The 12168-nt window shown below is 38.3% G+C and overlaps 1 protein-coding gene across 1 annotated transcript in view; it reads right to left on the reverse strand.

Moving 5' to 3' along the window:
* PREX2 (phosphatidylinositol-3,4,5-trisphosphate dependent Rac exchange factor 2) overlaps positions 1-12168 on the reverse strand; it is a 226910-nt gene that overhangs the window by 16366 nt on the left and 198376 nt on the right. The window lies entirely within an intron of this gene.

Genomic DNA, 12168 nt, shown 5'->3' on the forward strand with positions numbered 1-12168 from the left:
TAAGATTCCTAACCTCCCCTTGTCTACTTATTATCTACCATTTATGCTTCTTATTCCCTGTACCTTTTCCCCCATTCTCCCCACTTTCCCTTCCTGCTGATAACCCTCCATGTTATCTCCATTTCTCTAATTGTTCCTGTTCTGGTTGTTTGCTTAGTTTTTTTTTTTTTTTTAGGTTCAGCTGTTGATAGTTGCGAGTTTGTTGTCATTTTACTGTTCATATTTTTTATCATCTTCTTTTCCTTAGATAAGTCCCTTTAACATTTCATATAATAAGGGCTTGGTGATGATGAGCTCCTTTAACTTGACCTTGTCTGGGAAGCACTTTATCTGCCCTTCCATTCTAAATGAAAGCTTTGCTGGATAGAGCAATCTTGGATGTAGGTCCTTGCCTTTCTGGGCTTCTTTATATTCTTTCACACCTTTCTCCCCAGTAGTTCTTAGAGCCTATGTTTAACAATTTGTTAATAATTTCAGGTGCTAACCTCCAAATTGTTTTTGCTCAAGGGTAATTTCTGTATACATTTAATAACAATGCTCATTATTTTTAGACATTTTTCCTAAAATTTGCAGCAGTAAATATTGTTTTTACTTCATTTTTCAATTTATTATTATTTTGATTACCTTTTCTCCATGTCTGCATTTATCTCCCTATGGTTTGGTGTTTTACACATGTATTTTTCTAGATCTGTTTAGTTTTTCCCTACAAACAAAAGCAAGTTCTATTAACACAACTGCTTATATGCGATGAACATCTAACCCATTTACCCCTGGTTATGAGGTTGTATTACAGAAGTCTAGTATATAGTCTGAGACTGATGAATTAAGGAAAAAAGAAGAAAGATGTTTAAAATGTTACTGCTGTAATTTTATAACTTGACAAAGTGCAACTGCATTATACACATAATTGCATTCTAAGGAGAAACATGTTACGTTCCATTGGCTGTTAAATGACTTGAAAAGCAGCTTCCTCATTAACATTACAGAGAATTCTTTAGAAAGCATTAACAGCACATACTCAAAGGCTAAGGCTTTATAATTAGCTTCTAGTAGTGCACAATGTTTGCAGATACTTAGTGTGTGAGAATGGTAACAGCGTACTTTGTGGTTTTACATGTATCTGCTGCCGTGGGACACAATATGCCCCTGCAGGCCCAGGGTATCGCTGACAGTTCATGTTTCAAATCAATTTTTTACAAAGCATTTAGGTTACTTGACAGACCATAACCTTATTCTCCTTCCTCACATCTCCTCTACTCCAATTTTAAGTCTTTATTGATCCTAACATTTTAATCAATAGTGCTCATTGCACTAGCTGAATACAGCTAAACATATTTATCTTTTTCTAATCACACTGAAATATCAGTGTGACATTTCTTTCGCCAGCATATCCAAAAAGACAGCTTTATCTATATTTGCTTTTCATACTAACTTCTGTATATTACAATTACCATACTTTGCTGGATATAAGGTACACTTTTTTTTGCCCAAATTTTTGAGGGAAAAATAGGATGCACATTATATATACATGGGTAGTACTAATTCTGTACCTAATTCTTTTATTTATGCTTATGTGTTAAAAGTGTAACTCTAGAAATCAATAACAATATCCATATGCAAAATAATTCCCTGGGATATGATCATTGTTTTATGTATAAATAAAAAAATTGAATTAAAAAACTAAAAAGAAAAATTTTTCCCCTGAAAGTCTGGCCCAAAAACATGGGTGTGCTTTATACGTCGCAAATACAGTAGGTCCTTAGACTAATTTACACTTGTTTAAAAGAGAGACGTTTTATTTAAGTTAATTTGTTGTTCAATTACATTTGTCTGCATTTTCTCCCCACCTCTCCCCCCAACCCCCTCCAAACCCACCTCCCTCCCTTGCTTCCACCCTCCCCTTTGGTTTTCTCTACGTGTCCTTTACAGTAGTTCCTGAAAACCCTTCACCCCACTGTCCCCTCCCTGCTCCCCTCTGGCTATTGTTAGACTGTTCTTAATTTCAATGTCTCTGGTTATATTTTGTTTGCTTTTTTCTTTTGTTGATTATGTTCCAGTTAAATGTGAGAGCATATGGTATTTGTCCTTTGCTGCCTGGCTTATTTCACTCAGCATAATGTTCTCCAGTTCCATCCCTGAAACCCCAATCCAAAAGAACCTATGCATCCCAGTGTTTACAGTAGCACAATTTACAATAGTCAGGTGTTAGAAGCAATCTAAGTGCATATCAGTAAATGAGTGGATCAAAAAACTATGGTACATTTACACCATGTAATACTACGCAGCAGAGAGAAAGAAGAAGCTCCAACTCTTTGCAACAGCATAAAAGTGAGACATTTTAAAAGACCTAAGCAGGTCAACGTGGGACACGTTGCCTATATCTGACTCACGGCATCTCAGAAGTCCATTTCCTAAATTAAGCTCCTGAAAAAAAACCTAGCCCTCAGTCCACCACTTCATGGTCAATACGTCATTATTTGCCTCATAAGTTTTTATCATCTCTCAACTATCTCAATCTGAATACCAGATGAGAAAACTCAGTACTTGCAAGAAACACTTCAATGTGGGCATTCTCTGAAAAATTCCACGTCCCCAAAGTGGCACATGGTTTTTCCAGTGGTGCACTCATGTATACACAGAGTTAGGTTTTATGAGAGAAGATTTGATTTTGTAGGTAGTTCTCTGATTATCAGTGAAACTGATCTGTTTACCCTGGTGGGGCATGAGAGTGAAGGGAGTATACCAAAGGCCAGCATCCTAAGCAAATTCCATTCAGTACGAGATTTCCTGTCTGACCTACCAATTTCTTTTCTAGCACAATCTTTGTTCTAACATTAGATAGGGAACTAAAATTCAAATAAATCTGTATTTTTACCCCATCCTGAAAAATATCAACCTTTGATTTTTCAGCTCCTTTCTAGCTACAATACCACTTAAAAATTTTTGGACAACTGTTTTCTTGGGAGTAACAAAAAAAAAAAAGTCCAGAGTAGAAACTGTTCTTTGTAAAAAGGCAAATACGACATATGCATTGAAGAAAGTTGTTCCATAATATTAGTAATAAAACATTCCAAGTAGTGGCTCTGCCTAGGACACACTCCTGAAGAAGTGTACTTAGCAGGGTTGCAAAATTATGCAGAACTCAGTAATTTCCCCATAGAAGGAAAAGGCAAGGGGTCAATATATCTGTGCCATAACGAATACATCTTCCTGACATATTTTGTATTAAGAATAGATCCCATATCACTCACAGATATAGCATATATTTACTATGTAAACATAACCTGCAGCTCATTGGTCCAATTTAATTTGAAAAGCACTTTGATTTAGCAACGCTGTGGAATAGTCATAAAGTTGTCCCTGTGTGTTGATCTACCCATCCAACCATCCAACAAATATTTCTGGGTGCCTACTTTGTACCTACAAGTGCCGTTAGGTGCTGTCAGAAGTGGATTTACTATCAAAATAGAAAAGTTGAGTTTTGGTGTCCCTTACTTGCATGGAACCCTAGGAACCTGTTGACATAGTCACGTGCTTTTAAAAACTCACAAAAGCAAAATGTTTTAATTGGACCAACTGTTGCCACCGTTGCCTTTTAATATCCCAACTTCACTCTGGCATGTTCTGTAGTGCTCAGGCTATGGTTATTTCTGGAACTAAGCTAAATGAAGTAAATTAAGGGTGCATGTAGATTAGGTTTACTGGGACCTATGTATGTAATTCAGTCACTTCCATTTACAGTTAGGTTATTATAATATTCTCCTGCAGGAATGGATTCTAGGGTATTCCTACTGCCCACTATACAAATTCACCTAGTGATGAAAAGGAGGTGCAGGACCACAGGTTGTAATGAAACACATTCACATCTGGGGCACCCAGCACTGTAAGTGTGTGTGTGGAGGAGGGGAAATAAGTTTGTAAATGTGACGAGCAAGAAGTGTCCTAATGTCATTTACATTGTTCTTTGCTACTGAGTTCATTTAGTAAGTCTGTCCATGAGTTCACATGGGCAACACATTATTTAGAAAATCTGAAGAACATGAGGTTTCATAAATCCCAATTTCTCAAATTCCACGGTATTTTTAAAAGCTTTCTACTTTTTATTTTAGAGAGCTGTTCATTAAAGTAACTCTGTAGTAAATTCTTTTATAAGATTTTGATGTTACAGGATTATGATAATTTCATGGAGTTAATGACAAATGTCTACCAATATTATTTTATAAATTGGGGTTTGGTTGAAGTCGAGTTTATCTGAATATAATCTGGTACTTGCTAACATGAGGCTTTTATTTTTTCATATGTCTGTTCTAACTGATCTTAGACATTACCCATCAATTTTATTGTATGTGTCAAATTGTGAAGCAAAGGGTCAGGAACAGCATGTGAAACAGTCTCCTATATGCCAGTTCTATTTAGAGGTTCCGGGGTCAAAATGACCAACATCCAAACGTTCTCCTCAACTAAGTCTCACTGCAGAGACAAAACTCACTTTCCTATGTTGGTTTAACTGGGCAATATTATATTTCAACCATTTACTAAGTCATATCTACCACCCTATATCTAGCTTAGTTTGTAAGACTTCAACTCTTGGATCAAATTTTATGTACGTCTTTTCTAAAACATGCCAAACATGACATTTCTATAGTAAATTAGATCAAGGATTTTAAAGCTAAGGACCTTCTACATGTTTGCTCATTTGCCATGATAACAAACAAAAACATCAGTTGTACTCTGTTATACTTTCAAATCTAAACAGGTCTACTGCCTCATTCAATGATGATTCCAATTGTACTGAACAAGAAGCCAATCTCCCAACGGTTGGAATGTGTTAAATCCAACACTTGGGGAGATGCCTCATGCCTTTTAGTCTATGAGGGTGGTACAGTAGCCAAACCTGACATGGGGAACCAGAACAAGAGAGGTTCACGGCTTTGAGCTCTGTTTTCCTACTGTTAATTTATTTGTTAATTCCTAGCAAGGTCAAGGTCAGAAATTCTAACCTTTTGCTTGGTGGCTAATGATTATATTTCTATCTCTTGGGTGTGACTCCAAATATTGTTATTATTAGTAGAGGAGGGGCATTCGCATTCTAGTTATAAACCGACATTAAATAAATCACATGAAAACCTTATGTAATGAAGATTTATAAATTTTGAGCTGCAATAATTTGCCATAAATGAACATAATGAAGGTATTGAAAACATTTTTAAAAAGTAATTAAAAATAATTATCAAAGGATACTTTGTTTTTATTTCCCCATCTTTTTAATTAAATTTACTGCTAGTGACATTGGTTAATAAAATTATATAGGTTTCAAGTATACAGTTGTATAATACTTCACCCGTATGTTACATTCTGTGCCCACCCCCCACAGTCAGATCATCTCACATCACCACATACTTGGCCCCCTTCACACCCCCTCACTACCTTCCTCTGGAAACCACCATACTCTTGTCTGTGTCCATGAGTTTCAGTTTTACATCCCACATACAAGTGAAATCCTATGGTTCTTAACTTTTTCTGATGGACTTATTTCACATAGCATAATATTCTCAAAGTCCATCCATGTTGTCTCAAATGGTAGTACTTCATCTTTTTTATGGCTGAGTAGTATTTCACTGTATACACGTACCACCTTTGCTTTACCCACTCCTGTGCTGAAGGGCACTTTGGCTGCTTCCATGTCTGCCACAGTGAATAATGCTATAATGAACATAGGGGTGCACGTATCTTTGTGAATAAATGTTTTCACATTTTTTCAGGTAGATACCCAGAAGAGGGACTGATGCATCATATGGTAACTCGATTCTTAATTTTTTGAGGAACCTCCATACTGTTTTCCACAATAGCTGTATCAATTTACATTCCTACCAGAAGTGAATGAAGTTCCTTTCTCTTCACAACCTCTCCAGTATTTGTTCTTACTTATTGAGACTGATCATTGCTTTCAAAGTTTCTATAGGACTCCTCGATAATATTTCATAATGAATTACAACTAAAAACTATCCTTAAAAACAAAACCCACTGGAGTCACTGACTTTGGGGAGACATGTTGTGACTTCAACAGTGACTTGCACAGTGATTTTCACCGTGTCCTGCACAAATGTTTGAAGTGAGGCACTGGCACAGTGTGTCAGCTTTTTGTGCCAGTGCAGTACAAATCACATATGATTAGCAGAGTCATATGTGGTGAGAAAAAATACAATATACGAAAAACACACACCCAGAGTCTTCAGGCACGTACTGGGGTTTTCTGAGTTTAACAGACTGTGTGCCATACAACAGTTTTAATCAACTATGGCAATGGCAGTATGAGGCATGAGCCCTTAATAATCCATGTAAACTGGCTAAACAATGACACTCATTCTGAATCATTTGCATTAATATGAAGGTTAATTTGATTTTATCCTGGATAAATATAAAGTAAAATAAATATTTAATGATTCTGAAATCAGTGGCTTCTGCCCTAATATAGAATTCTACCCAATGATCAGAGTTGAATTTTGTTTTCCAGTTCTGTGTGTCTTGCCTCATTTTCACCATCCTTTATGACTACGATGCTGCTTTTGGTCATGGAAAAAAGAGTGAGAAAATTTCCTTAGGGTAAATGCATCAGTCAGCATTGGATAATATTCTTCACATGGTTCATACGTCTTTATATAGTTACAGGTCTGTATTTACAAGTTTACAGATTTATATCTTTAAAAACATGAGGTCATTTTTCCTTATTCTATGAAGTCATCTTTTCTCCTTTAATTAAAATCAGGTTTCATTATCCTTATTCAGGTAACTGTCACAAACAAGTTATTAGGAATCTAATCAGCTGTCACCTCTGTGATTCTACAGCATGGGGTAAAGGAAGATTCCCAGTTGTTTTTAGGAAAATTAACATAAGAATTAATAAATAATACAAGAATAAGCTCTGTGTTTCATGTACTCACAATGGGAAACCTATGTTTGCTCCACCCTATATACTAAACTTAAGTTACTGGTGCAGCATCTAATGTTGGGGAGGAATAATGAGCATGTGTTTCAACCCCAAGAGAGTGAAGTGGGTGAAAAAACTAGACTATCAGCAGCTACTTACTACTGCTATTTGCACACCAGCCTGTTACACACAGGAGATTTCTATGACAGATGGGAGGTATCTGCTTATCACTTAGCAATATTTCCCAGTTCAGAAGCATACATTTGCCACCCTAACAGAATCAGTTCTTTCACACTGTCAAAATGACATGCTATACGTTGTTCTCCTCTGTTGTAGTTTGAAAAGTCTATATCCACCCCTCCGTAACTTCACTGAAAAACCTCGTCCTTTTGCCATCTTTCTTCTGCTGTCATTGATAAGGAGATCTAGTGCCACAGAGTGTGGCTGCCCGGCTTACCCCTGCGGTGCTCCTGCCCTGACCTGAGACTGGAAGTTTTGTGGGAGGCACAGTTCTCTTATCTCCCTAGTTTGCTGTAGCACAGTGCTTGGCACTTGTCAGTGCACCATACCTAGTTTTTTTTTTTTAATTAATGAAGGAATAAACAAATGCTAGCTCCCAATGGAAACCCTAAATATTTGTCTTTATTCTAAAATACACTGTACTCTCGTTTTTGACACTAAGAAAGAAAGCCCCCCTATACCCTTGAATTCAAGGGGGAGCCTGTTCTGCTGCCCTGAATGACTTTCTATAAGCTATCAAGAATTCTAAAAATAGGCTCCATATAGAATAAAACTGTTTAAAATCTTATATCCTAGCCGTAACCTTAAGCTAATGTAAGTATATTGTAGAAGACAGGGGCAAACAGGAAAGTAATTTCCAGGAAAAAATAGGGCTTGACATTTCTTTACAGGGCAGGGTTATCACCCAATAGATGTGCCAATTCAAACGACATTAAATCTGAACAGAAACAGTGATCTCATTGTGCAGAGCTTCAGACCAATTTATCCAGGTCCCTTTGGGACCATGTTGCTCCCTCGGGGGAGCTGGAGGAGCTGCCACTGTTTCCTCCGCCTTCTTACTTCACTTAACTCGGACATTATTTTCCTTTTGGAGTCACAGTTTCCATATGATTTCGGTCTCTGACTTCTTCGATAGTGAGTTGATTATTAAATCTTTTATTGCTACATAAAAGATTTGTGTAGTCTGTCCCTATAACTCTAGCCGACCTCACCAGTGTTGCATGTCACAGCAACTTGACATTGATATTCATTAGTTAGCTCGTTATTCCATTATTTCGTAGACTTGAGCTCAGATGGTCCCACGGTACAGTAAAGAATCACAACCTAGCCTCTGTTTCACAGCAATGCTTTGAATTTCTTATTCACACTAGTAATTTGTATAATGAAGAAAAGTACAAATCACATACTATACGGGCTGCTTTTCAACAGTTTATGTAAAACAGTAGATAGGGAAAACCATATTATAAAAAAATAGAGTCCAGAGTTTTTTGTATTCTATTTCTTATAGATTGGACAAGTTAGCTCTTGTATTTTTCATACTCCTTTTTCATCCTTTCATGGCCTATTATTACTGTGATTTTCTCCAGCTTTATTGAGAAATCACTGAGATACAACACTGTGTGAGTTCAAGGTGTGTATGTGTTGATTTGTTACACTTATACTTTGCAAAATGATAGCTACGACAGCAATAGCTAACACCTGTATCACAGCCCATGTTTGCTGTTTGAGCATTTCAGATCTACTCTTACCATCTACTGTGATTTTTAAAGTAGTTCTTACAAGAGTTCCTCTCTTTTAGTAAGTATGGTTCAGTCATTTTAAACATGTGCATTTTATATTTCTAACTCTAATTCACTATCAGAAACACAGATTAAGGTTGAATATGGAGCATTCACTAGAGCCAGGTCCGGTAGTACTTATTTTCACATATATTGCTGATTTAATCCTCATGCCAATTTTTTTTTCAGAAAGACAATCATTATTCACATTCCACCCACAAGCCTCTGAGAGACCGGGTGATGTAATCAGGGTCGCACAGCGAGTAAGGTGTGGGATTCAAAACCAGTTTTTGAATTCAAAATCCAGGTCTCTTTCCATTATTTCAACATTGTAACATGTAGATGACTGCATTTAGAGATTCCAGCTCTGCACAGACATAATTCAACAACCACAGTCTTGACTCAGCATTTAAATTTAAATGAACTGTTTTCAGAGAGACTGATTCAGCCCGCCAAAACCACTCCACTGTGAATGTAGACCTCATCATACTAAAATGGATGTGTTCGTGATTAAAAAGGAACTAGATGCAAAGCATGGTAAAAAAAAAAAAAGTATATTGGCGGTAAGGCAATCAAGTAGTAAAAATAAATTGAAGAGAGACTGTGTTCCTTCTCTATGACAGATTTGCATCTTTTGGTATAAAATGCACTGTTCTGTGTACAGAGTGTTCATTCCTGTGGTGATCTCATTTATTCTGGCATTTAATTACTTTCAAGTACTGAGCACAGGGCACCACTCTGAAAAGTCTATTGACAATTAGAATGAAGCACCTGATTGAAGAAACTAATTGTTTAACGTTGCACGGTTGTATGTTCCCGGGGCCTTTTACTTCTTACACGGAGGGGGAATGGGATGCCCGAGGGCTGACGCTGGATGTTAAATACCCGTCAGCCCTGCAGCTCCGCTTCTGCACAGAGTGTCTGCGATGTTACTGTGCAAGGGCCACCGCTGGCCTACTGACCTTTCCCGCCTTGGTCACCCTTAACTATGTATTTGTGACAAAAGAAAAGCTTGAAAAAATGGTCACAGGTCCACAGGGATTTCAAAAACCCAACCCCTGTGTCCTTGATCCCTGTAACAGAGAAGACATTTTTGTTAATAAAACACGTAAGCATTTTTTGTGAAAAAGAGACAGATTATTTGTTTTCAACAGTAAAGACTTCACTTACACACACACACACACACACACACACACACACACACACACACACCCCTACACACACAGATAAAATAAAACATTAAGTATTTATACTCTCCCTTTAGGAAAATGTGAATGACAACAATGTAACCATAGCAAGATCCATAAGCCAGTAGTCACTCAGGCAAGTTTCCAGTATATTCTATAGAAAGAACCTCCAGATGCCTACAGCTGCTTACAATAGTATTGCTTGACTCTTGCCAAACAGCCGGTACTGAAGGAACCTTCCCACAACTGCCCTGGGTTCCTAGGCTTCACAGACTCAGAGCTGAAAGATGAGGGGTTACTGAGTATTTGAAGAGGCCGCACCGCGAAGGCAGGCAGAGCAGGGCAAGGTGAAAAGGAGCTGAGCCTTGAGCAGAAGTAAACAGAACAATGGGAGTGAGACCCTAGCAGCAAACTCAGAGCCAAACTGAATACTTCATTCACTTTGTATACCTTAAGGCAAAAAAGTCATTGAATGTAAGGGGCACATCGTTAGTATTGCACATGGGATTAGCCATGAAATTTTCATTAAAGATAATGGGACTTTCTATTGCAACCTTCAGTACATGCCCTGGAAGTTGTTAGCCTAAGAGGGCTGTCCAGAAAGTATCCAGTCGTGTACTGTGAGAAATAGAAACATTTTTTGAAGAAGATGTAAGAAACTCTGCATATAGAACAATGATACTCAGCCCCTTTCAAAGTGGGAACCTTGGGACCTCACACAGTTCTCCTCACCACCATCAGCTCTCCATCATATTTTCCTGAATCTCATCACTGATCTGAAACTTCTTCCCCTTCAAAGGTGATTTTAGTTTTGGGAAAAGCCAGAAGTCACAGGGCGCCAAATGAGGGCTGTAGAGGGGCTGAGTCACCTGGGTGATTTGATGTTTTGCCGAAAAACTCTGCACGAGACGTGATGAGCAGGCGCATTGTTGTGATGAAGCTGCCAATCACCAGTTGCCTACAGGTGGGGCTTCTGCATCATCTGACGTTTCCATGGAGGAACGTTCAAGCTTAACTCAAAATATGATGCAGATTCACTGCTCTGCTTGATCAGTCATTTTGAATGTGACGGCCACACAGTACACATGCTCTCAGTGGCATCTACCACCCTCGCTGACTAGTAAGTACAGTGAAGTCATCATTGTTCACACGTGCACATTCCAGTCCTCTCTTCTTGGCTTCCAGTTTACATCAATGTTGGACAAACTGTTCTCATTATATTAACAACGGTTGGAGTTTTTCCAGATGGATCTCACATTATCTTTAAACCAAGGCTTAAAAATCAACTGCTAGGCAAAAACTCCTTCATTCCTCATTCTTTCTACTCAGGAATGTTAGGATGTGTTTTCTGTTTGTCGCGGACTCATGGCTGTGCTTAGCACAGAGGTGTTCACTGACCTTTGAGTAACTGAGCACTAGGGCACTTGAGTAGGTATTTGCTATGCTGAAGACGTGTATGAATATGAAATATCCCCATGTAAATTAGGCCTTAGCCACTAGGTTTGAATTTGCTTCTCCACATTTTAGACTTCTCAGCCTGATAGGCAGCTACGTGAAACTCTCTGGCACTGCCTCTCCATTCGTACCTTCTGTATTTTGCTATTCGACTTTTGTCCTTAGTCTTTACAGGTCTTTTTAATGACATCAACACTTAGGGGTGTCAAGTATGAGATTTTTGTCTCTCTTATTCTTCGATTGATACTGAACCATAGTTCTTTTCTCTGTTTATCCCAAATACTGAATAGACCTTTGTTTGAGTATTTTCCGATATTTCTGGTGGATGCTCCAGTGTTTTATTCTGCATCTCCCAGAGGGAGCCACGGAATAAAACAGGACACACAGAGGATGGGAGGTGGAGACCCAGGGAGAGTAATACTCTTTACGTGCTTCCAGTAATGCTTTCTCAACTTCCTTGGTTGCCAGCTGATTATTCTCTGTCACACTTCTGTGACCTCTCCTGGAATACCTCTTCTTATAATACCTAAGTGTATTAATTCCCGAAGAGTTCTTGGTAATGTTTTTTTTAACATTTTCTTTTTAGAGAGAGGGAAAGGGAGGGAGAGAGGGGGAGAGAAACATCAGTGTGTGGTTGCCTTTCCCACACCCTCCACTGGAGACCTGGCCCACATCAAGGTATGTGCCCTGACTGGGAAGTGAACTGCAACCCTTTGGTTCGCAAGCCGGCACTCAATCCACTGAGCCACACCAGCCAGGACAGCTCTTAGTAATGTTTTAAACGCAGCTCACAAAAATC

Source organism: Artibeus jamaicensis, unplaced genomic scaffold (genome assembly GCF_021234435.1).
Source record: "Artibeus jamaicensis isolate MK-2021 breed Jamaican fruit bat unplaced genomic scaffold, CSHL_Jam_final scaffold_916, whole genome shotgun sequence".
Lineage (NCBI taxonomy): Eukaryota > Metazoa > Chordata > Mammalia > Chiroptera > Phyllostomidae > Artibeus > Artibeus jamaicensis.